Below are 10074 nucleotides of genomic sequence, written 5' to 3'. Positions count from 1 at the left end.
CCATGTACACCAACCAAGTATAGACTGTGGTTGATCCACGTGAAGGGGTAAAACCCATAGGGTGTAAGTGGGTCTTTAAGAGAAAGACTGACATAGATGGACTTATCTATTAGGGTCGCTTGGTAGCTAAAGGTTTCAAGCAGATTCATGGTATTGACTATGATGAAACCTTTTCACCAGTAGCGATGTTTAAGTCCATTCGGATCATGCTTGCTATTGCAGCTTACCACGATTACGAGATTTGGCAGATGGATGTCAAAACCGCATTTATAAATGGAAACCTACTCGAGGATGTGTACATGATAGAACCTGAGGATTTTGTAGATCCAAAGCATACTAGCAGAGTATGCAAGCTGCATAGGTCCATTTATGGACTAAAGCAAGCTTCTCGGAGCTGGAACCTTCGATTCGATGATGCAATCAAACAGTTTGGTTTCATCAAGAATGAAGATGAACCTTGTGTCTACAAGAAGGTTGTAGGGGACATAGTTGTCTTCCTCATATTGTATGTGGATGACATACTGCTCATTGGGAAAGACATCCCTTTGCTACAGTCTGTCAAGACTTGCCTAGGCACATGTTTCTCAATGAAGGACTTAGGTGAAGCATCCCACATTCTAGGGATACAGATCTATAGAGATAGATCTAAGAGATTGCTTGGCCTAAGTCAGAGTACATATAGTGACAAGTTAATCCTTCGATTTGCTATGCAGAACTCCAAGAAGGGATTTCTGCCGATGTCACATGGCGTGAGTCTTTCGAAGACTCAAGGTCCCTCTTCTAGAGAGGAGAGAGACCGCATGGATCAGATCCCTTATGCCTCAACCATAGGATCTATCATATACGCCATGCTATGTACTCGACCTGATGTCTCATATACTTTGAGCATGACGAGCAGATACCAGTCAGATCCAGGTGAAAATCACTGGATAGCGGTCAAGAATATTCTTAAGTACTTAAGAAGGACTAAAGAATATTTCTTGATATATGGAGACAAAGATGAACTAGCTGTAAAGTGTTACAGTGATGCTAGCTTCCAGACCGACCAGGATGATTATCGATCGCAGTCAGGGTTCGTATTTTGCATTAATGGTGGTGCTGTGAGCTGGAAGAGTTCGAAGCAGGACACAGTAGCTGATTCTACGACAGAGGCCGAGTACATTGCTGCTTCAGAGGCAGCAAAGGAGGCAGTTTGGATCCGCAAGTACATCACTGAACTTGGGGTGGTTCCCAGTATCGCTGACCCCATTGAGCTCTATTGTGACAACAATGGAGCTATAGCTCAGTCGAAGGAACCTCTCTCACACCAGCGGACCAAACACATACTACGACGCTTCCATCTCATTCAAGAGATTATCGAGAGAGGAGATGTGAAGATTTGCAGAGTACCCACAGAGGCTAACATCGCAGATCCCTTGACCAAGGTTTTGGCACAGAGAAAGCATGATGGTCACACTAGGTCATTGGGGCATAGAGCCTATACTAATTGACACTAGTGCTAGTGGGAGATTGTTAGCCAGAGCCCTAGAGCCAATCATTTGATGATTGTATTATGGACTTGTTGTATCATATTCTATATAAATAAAAGGTATTTATTTTGGTTATTATACTTACTTGTATTGGTGCCAAATAAACTAAGTATAATAGCGTCCTTGAGTAGAAGGTTCTCACCTATATCAATCGGTTAGTTGAACCAATAGTGAGATGATATAGGGAACACTACTCTTAATCATTTCTAGTCAAGTATTAACATTCAGGGATAATGTAAATGCAATAAGACTAGCATGTAGGTCCACTCGATGACTTGATCTCACAAGTCATGGATATAGAGATATCAAGTTGACACATGGGTATACATTAGAGAATGTATACTGAATGACCCGCCATGAGAATGTATCATGGATCGTTATATGAGTGTCATATACTTTCTCATGTAGCTATTAGTATGACTACTAGTCCTTAGACCTGAAGTCACCATGGTTCCCTACATAAGGAGTTATGTACTTTAGTTTCGTCAAACGTCACCCGTAACTGGGTAGACTATAAAGGCGATTACTGGGTATGTAACAAATTATGCAGAGGGATGTGAGTGATGTAGATGGGATCTCTCCCTCCTATATGACGGAAGAGTCATCGGTATTCTTGATAGAGTGAGACCACGAAGTGCATGGCCATGCCCAAATGAGTCAATATGAGATATTGAGCTCATTTGATTTAGTGAGTCTACTTGGAGTTCAGGATTTAGATTGATCAGAGGATGACACGGTCTATGCCTCACAATGATCAATCTAGATGTCTAGGATAGAAAGGACACTTGTCATATTTGTGAGGAGTCACAATTAGTAGTCACAAGGTGATGTTGGATCTCAACATTCTTGTAACTTGGGTAGTAATGATGTGTTGCTAGATACCGCTCATTACTTATGCTCCTAAATGGGTTTAGGGCATTGCCAACGTTACAAGAACCTATAGGGTCACACACTAAGGACAATTAGATGGAGATTAGGTTCATATGATGAACCAAGAGGATTAGATTCATTTGATGAGTCAAATTGGATTAAGAGTAATCCTAATTGGGCTAATTGAGTTGGACTAAAGTTGATTCATGTGTTCAATGAGTCTAATTTAGATTATGACTCATTGAATCAATTTAATTAAATGAATTAGATTCATTATATTAAATTGGCTTGAATTAAATGGTTGGATTAGATCAACCATGAGAGAGATTAAGTCAAGTATGACTTGACTTGAGAGGAAGAAGAAAAGTCAAGTTTGACTTGACTTTTTGCCACATCATTAGTGAGTTGGCAAGATATGGACCAATGATGATGCTCCACATCATCATGATCACTTAAGTGAGATCTCACCTCATGGAGGTTACAATTCTTCACTTTAATGGCTCCACATTAATTGCACTTATTGTGGAAATGGGGGTTACACCTTTTTCAAAGTGGCCGGCCACTATTGTGAGGGGATGGAATGAATTTTTCATTCAAGACACATTCACTTCATCCTCTTCCTCAAGCTCTCCCTCTCCCTCTCCCTCTCCTCCTCTACCATTGTCGAGACCCTTTGAAGTGCTAGCACACTCTAAGGCTCTCTCTCCATTGAGTTGTTTGTGTGGATACATATAGAGAGTTGTCTACGTTGACAACTTCGAGATCCGGCACCATTTGGAGGAGTGAGAACGCGAAGGGCTTCGCTTTAACACTATGTGAAAATCGAGTATAGACTTCGCCATAGGTTACTTCGGCAATTTATAAATACGAAGTAATATATGATAATAAACTTCGATAATAAATTTAATGAAGTCAATTTCATTTTAGACTTCATAGATTAAAAATAGTGGGCTCATTACTAATTTTTATTAATATTTTACTTCATATTATATATTTGATAAAGTAATAAGTCTTAAAATAAAATTCATATGTTTACATACCGAAGTAATATGTCTAAATCTATTAAAACATTTTTCTATTTATTAATAAATTAATAAATTTATTGTTTTTAAACTATTCATTTGATAAAACCCTATTAACTTAGGATTTTTTCCCTCGCATAAGTCTGTCTTCGTCGCCCCAACTCAGCCGAGCGCTCATCATCACCTTTGTCACAGGAAGAAGAGGCGGCAAGTGATTTCTTCACCGCCTCGACCTTTCTTTTCGGTCGCGCGCATCTTCCCTCTCCCACCCCCTTCTTTCCTTACCCTGCAGCATCGTGTCTTCATTTTTGAGGTTTCCTGGCCACGGGAAGAAGAGGCAACCACTACTAGAAAAAAAAAGTCTATAATGACACTTCCTTAATGATATTTATTTTAAAGTGTAGTTATAAACATTCTATAAGGACATTAATTAAAAATGATTAATTTTTTTAAAAAAATTGCCATATTAGACCCCTTATAATAACATAGTTTATAAATGTCATTATATTACACAATTACACGTGTATAAACATATTTATCAACTTGTTTAACTTTTATAACCTAAACTTTATCTTCTCAATGCAGATCCTTTCCTTGCCTCTCTCTCTACATAGCAACATGATTTCTTCCCTCTCCATAAGACCTCCTTCTTTCTTTCCTATCCACGGCAGCAAGGGTTCTTCCCTCTCCATAGCACCACCTTCTTTCTTTCCTCTCAATAGCAGTAAGGTTTCTTCCCTCTCTACAGCAAGCAAGGAAGAGGGAACCCGAGATATCAAGTTCCTCCTCCCGATTCTGTACTTTTAAGGTTTAGGTGAAGTTTTTCTTATAGTGGATTGATGTCTCATTTGATCCTGATTTCTCCCGATTCTCTAATGCCTTTATTTTGGGGGTTGTAATATTGTTTGTTAGGGTTTTTGGAATCATTCACTACGATGGATTCGGCATCTCCGAACCATCTGGAGTTTGATTATTTGTTTAAGTTGTTGCTTATTGGCGATTCTAGCGTTGTTAAAAGCAGTCATCTTCTTAGATTCACTTCGGACTTCCTAGACCACGCGGAAGTCGCCGATCTGACAACGGGGAATGACGGGGAGCAAGCAGTCGGTGTCATTTAAATCAACAGAATACATTTCACGACGACGACAGCGTCGAAGACTATTTACATAGGCGACGAAGTCTTCGATTGTGGCTCGCTCTACTAAACTGGTAGAAGAATTCTACACATTTTACTTTGAAGTTGAACTGCTATCCCTCTTTGATTTCTTCTCTACATTAGGGATTCGTAGACTACTGGTGGAAGCCACTGGTTTAAATCAAGTACCACTTGCCCACCTCTGTAATCGCAGCATTGCGGATCATGGATCTGTAAAAAGGCTCGCTCTACTAAATTGGTAGTTAATTACTTTCTAGCATTTCGAGTTTGAAATCGTCTTCTCTAACCAATTCGATCCTGCAACGCCATCAACTCGTCAACCAGGTTGGTTTCCTACCCATGGTTTCTGGCATCTCCTATCCTAGGGCATCTCCTTCCCTATAGTTAGCATCCCATATTATCCATAAATTTGAGATCGCCATCCTCTCTTAATTTTGAGGAGGGTGTGGAACAATTATTATCCTTTTCATTTCTTTTCTTTTGCTTGTTTCGTTCTATTACCTTACATGCTAAAAATTCTTTTTTTTTTGAAAAAAAAATCTATATAATTCCATCTGCTGTATAAACATGTCTTCTTGGGCAGAATCTTGATGAACAGGTTTTCTGTTAAACAATAAATGGTATCGAGGAGGTTGCTTACAACACCTTTTATATCTTATCACATCCATCCAATTACATATCAAGTTATGGTTGACTATACAGTAGTATCCTTTTCTTATGGAATACAGATTGTTGTTTAGTTGGCCTATACTGTAGTTCAAATTGGAGAGATACAGTTTAGTAGTTTAAGTTGGATGCCTTTCTGTGCATTATATGTGATTTCCATACAATTTTCTTGTCTTGGATTTTTATTTCATTATCTGTTTTGTTTTTATTCTTTGAAAAAAAAGGGCTTAGGTCCAAAATTACAATTCGGTGGGAGAAATGATGTACAAAGTGAAGAACTACAAACTTTAGTTTTCTTAGAAAGATCAAAAGAAGAGAAGATGAATCTATAACTTTGAGAAGTTACAGGACAGAAAATACTATAGGGAAAGATAGATGTGGTTGTTGACTATAGGACTTTATCAAGTCTATCTGCTGGAAACTTCATTTTACAAAACCAGTTGGCTTCACACTTTCACTGGTGCAAAACTTTGGGACATCACAGAAAGATTGCAGCCACGTTGGCCCAAATTTTATTTCGAATTTGGGCACTAATCTAGTGATAAAAAAAACCTTTATCAAATCTGATCATGCACACAACCCATTTTAAACTTGGGCAGCTGTTGCATTCTTCAAATAATGATGAATGGATTTCAACAATTTGCTAAATGGGTTCTTGGAACTCTTCTCTTATCAAGTAGTTTCTTGTTGGTGCATTGGAACTCTTCTCTTATCAAGTAGTTTCTTGTTGGTGCATTGGAACTCTTCTCTTATCAAGTAGTTTCTTATCAAATAATTAATATCTAGGACTACATTGGATATATAATACTCCCTCTGCTGGAGCATAGATAACAATCAATGTGATTCACTTATTATTTCTAGCATCCATGACTACCCACTGAGGATTTTATTTAGAAATTCATGTTCAAGTTTATAAGCTAACTTGTTTTAAAGGATTTCATCTTATTGATTTTCGGTCAGGAATGATCTAATGTGATGTTGAACTGCAATTGCTAGAAAATAACATAAGTATAGTGCTGAGTTTTTCCCCTTTATAGCAACGAAACAACAATTCTAATTTGGTCAAGACTTACATTTTGCATATTTTAGATAATTAATTTACTACTCAATGTTGCAAGTAATGAATTTACTATGTTGAATAACTGGTTCTAACATCTCTTCAATTATACTGTTGGATAACTTCAGGCATATTCTACTGTTGGTACACCAGACTATATTGCTCCAGAGGTTCTACTTAAGAAGGGTTATGGAATGGAGTGTGATTGGTATTTAACAAACCTATTACAAATTACATTACTTGCATAAGTTCTTGTGTTGTAATTGGCATTAAATTCATTAGAGGTTGATAAAATAACTTTATATTTTTTACAATGTAGTGGGGTCAAATTATACAATGCATCAAGGGGTATTTCAAAAGGACCTGGTTTTAAACAATTGACGGTATGTATTGTAACTATATATTTAGACATCAATTAATAATTCTTATTATTTGGATTATGACTTATTGATGACATTTTTAATTTGATTAGGGTAATCTAAAATAAAAAGGTGGTGTTGAATGTGGATATTGTGAAATGTGGTACATGAAAGAGATAGTTTTGGATAAATATCCCCAATTGGAGATGAAGGTGAATTTCTTCTTTATAAAATATCTTCTTTATGAAATATTGAATCATTTTATATTGACTCTCAAACTTTTGTTTATGTTTCAGTTTGCAACATCAAAAAACAAACAATATTACAATCAATCTCAGTATGATGAAGTCAGAAGTGCATGGAGCAAATTCGTTTACTTCTATATAGGTGCTTAAGTGTAGGTTGTGATATAAATTTTGGATTGTATTTAAAGATTTATAGATACAAAAACTTTTGGGTTACAGTTAAACATGTCTTTTATAAATACACTTTTGGATTGTATTTGATACATATTTATGATATATTTATTCAATTTTGATTGTGAAAAATATTGTGTTGGAGTAACATATTATCATATACTCTTTTGGTCAATTAAAATTGTATTGTAGTAAAATATTGTCAATTACTTCGACGGTATAAATAAATGATGGAGTAATACAACACAAAAGACTACAATAAATTTAAATAGTGGCGTAGTTAAAGAAACTATTTACTTCACTACTGATCAAATTTGGGAAGTAGTTCGTATAAATTACTTCGCTACATTTGAATTTATTTGTTGTAGTAAAATATGCTCTATTACTTCTATACTACGATGAAGTAATACAAAATATATACTTCGACTAAGTCAAATTATATAGAAGTAAAATAAAATATTTACTGCACCAAAATTCAAAAAATATGAAGTCGTATACATATTTTACTTCGTCAAACAACGTAACCTATGAAGTAACATATCATCAATTACTTCAGTATTTTTACTGGTCTTGATGAAGTAATAAAGCTTTTTTACTTCGAAAACGGTTCAATTTTGAACCGGTTTTGAACCGGTGATAGACTTCGGTAACGTGAGGTGAAGTAAAAAATTTACCCTTTTACTTCACGTGTGTCTACTTCGGTAATTAAACTACCTATTACTTCGGATAATATCCGAAGTCTATTGCGGATTTTCACATAGTGTAAAGGTATAACCTTTTTCCCTTGTAGATCTAAATGTAGATCTAGGTAAACTCGTACTCGTAGTTTTTCGAAAAATTTTATTCTTCGCACGGATCCGTTGGCTAGGGAGATTCGGGGTTTCCGCGACGCGAAAAGCGGTTTTCGCGGCCCGAAAATCCCAACAAACGCTAGGTCATAAGGGGTGGTAACCCTATGCGGAAAGTCTTGACGGGTCGACAGCTTCAGGCAAAAGTCCTAGGGGGGGTTAACCCTAGGTGGAAAGTCCTGGTGTCGCGAACCAGGTGAAAGACTAGACGAGCCGGGAAGCGGAAGTCCAGCAGAAAGTCTGGAAGCTTCGAACGCTGAGCAAAAGTCCAATCGATCTGGAGGATCGCACTGGCAACAGGTAAATCTCCTGAGTGGAGTAGGTGAGGACGAGTTCCTCGTAGAGGGAACAGTAGGCGTCGGGTCGACCTAGGGTTTCCGGTTGGAAATCCGAAGTCAGACCCGGACAGTCCGATGACTGTCGATATCATTTATCATATTTCTGTACTAACTTTATTTTGCATGGTTTGTGTTTGGGACTAACACATTTTGCAGGAACAAAGGAGCACATTTAACCTTGGATGAACAGTGTCCGAGGCACCTCCATGGGGCTTGGAGGCGCCTCGAGTACTAGCCGAAGCCAGTTGTCCAGAGACGCCGGAGGCGCACCGGAGGAAGCTGAAGGCGCCTTAGACCAGACGTTGGAGGCACCTTGGAGTAGCTTGGAGGTGCCTTCAATGGAATAAGGTGCGACCAGATCAGAGCTGATCCACGCGTGCGACTTTGTGGCCTGGAGGCGTCTCGGACAAGCTTGGAGGCACCTCCAGCACTGTATAAAAGTGGTCTTCGAACAGCAGCTTAAAACAACAATTTTTAAGAGATCTTTCTGCTACGAACTGCTACCGAGACGACCCCGAAGTGCTGTAACGAGATCCCGACGACCTGAAGCTTCGATATTACACATTCTTGTTGTCAGTATACTTTTTCATTTCTAGTAGATTGTAATAACTCTGTAACCATTATTCAAGCTTATAGTTATTGTCCACCGGAAGCGATCAACGATGGCGGGCCTTGGAGTAGGAGTCGCCACAGGCTCCGAACCAAGTAACTCCTCGTGTCTTTCTGTGTTGCTTTATTTTCTTTTCATTATTCCACTGCATTTAATTACTTGTATTTTACTATTCCGAAATGTGAAATAGCCACGAGCGCTATTCACCACCCCCCCTCTAGCGCTTCTCGATCCAACACTAGCTACTATTCTGAAAGGGCCGCATACATCAGTATGTATGAGTCCTAACAAGTCATTAGCTCTTTCGCTATGTCCACTAAATGGTGTTTTTATCATCTTGCCTTGAAGACAAGATTCACATACCTCATATGATTCAAAATCAAATGAGTCCAAAAGTCCATCATTATGGAGTTGGGATATGTGACTCTCATTTATGTGACCTAAGCGACAATGCCAGAGATATGTTTTGTAACGCCCGAAAATTCTCAAACTGTTTTAGAAATATAGTATGATTTTTCTGGAATTGTTAGATATTTTTCCGGAATTTTCCGAGTAGCGGAAGTAGCAAAAATAAATATAAACGAAAACGGCCTAAGCGGGAATCGAACCCGAGACCTATGGTTTAAGGGATAATGTTAGTAACCAGTGAACCCAGCAGGGCCGTGCTGAGAGAAAGGAGAAACATCTATATTTATATTAGAGTTGACCGGAGTTACCACTTAATATAAATAGAAGGGTTAAGTGGGTTTGGTTTATTTTGCTTGGTTCGGCAAACTCTTCCCTCTCCAAACCCTCAACGCCGACGCCACCTCCTCCTCCTCCTCCTCTCTTGGCGCCCAAACCCAAGGACTCTCGGCTCATCTTCCGGCAACGACTCCAACACGAAAGAGGTTCTTCTCCGCGAGAGGAACGCGAAGACGTGAGCGGGTCGTCGAGAAGGTCATCTCCACCGGAATTCTAGCGAATAGAATTGTAAAGAATTTAGCGTACGAGGTAAGAAACCCCTCACCTGCGGTATAATAGCTCCGGTTGGTTTCCTACGCATTAGTTTTAGCTATATGCAGGTTTTTCCGGCACATAGGGTATGTTTAAACCCTCCTCGAGGATTAGGGATCTAGTTGAACACCTCTAGACGGGCCGGACACGTTGTTCTCCTTTAGTTGGAGATTCTAGACGTTGTCGGGTGCCTAGAGGTGATCTCCC

The 10074-nt window shown here is 38.6% G+C and overlaps 1 long non-coding RNA gene across 1 annotated transcript; it reads left to right on the top strand.

Annotated features, from left to right (window-relative positions):
* Positions 1-4031: 4031 nt before the first annotated feature.
* Positions 4032-7147, top strand: LOC122033432. Its single transcript, XR_006126541.1, has 7 exons — positions 4032-4229; positions 4455-4630; positions 4701-4901; positions 6429-6508; positions 6620-6683; positions 6773-6871; positions 6956-7147. It is a non-coding gene; the product is annotated as an uncharacterized LOC122033432 (long non-coding RNA).
* Positions 7148-10074: the final 2927 nt, after the last annotated feature.

Source organism: Zingiber officinale, chromosome 11B, assembly GCF_018446385.1.
Source record: "Zingiber officinale cultivar Zhangliang chromosome 11B, Zo_v1.1, whole genome shotgun sequence".
Taxonomy (NCBI): Eukaryota; Viridiplantae; Streptophyta; class Magnoliopsida; order Zingiberales; family Zingiberaceae; genus Zingiber; species Zingiber officinale.
Note: the sequence above shows the minus strand (reverse complement) of the source record. Positions and strands in the feature narration are given on the sequence as shown.